We start from the raw sequence: 213 nt of genomic DNA, 5'->3' as shown, positions 1-213 counted from the left end.
TTGTTGGCAAAGTAATGTCTCTGCTTTCCAATGTGCTATCTAGGTTGGTCATAACTTTCCTTCCAAGGAGTAAGCGTTTTTTAATTTCATGGCTGCAATCACCATCTGCAGTGATTTTGGAGCCCCCAAAAATAAAGTCTGACACTGTTTCCACTGTTTCCCCATTTATTTCCCATGAAGTGATGGGACCAGATGCCATGATCTTCGTTTTCT

This window comes from Bison bison, unplaced genomic scaffold, assembly GCF_000754665.1.
Source record: "Bison bison bison isolate TAMUID 2011002044 unplaced genomic scaffold, Bison_UMD1.0 scf7180017864267, whole genome shotgun sequence".
NCBI lineage: Eukaryota > Metazoa > Chordata > Mammalia > Artiodactyla > Bovidae > Bison > Bison bison.
This window is presented reverse-complemented; position numbering follows the sequence as displayed.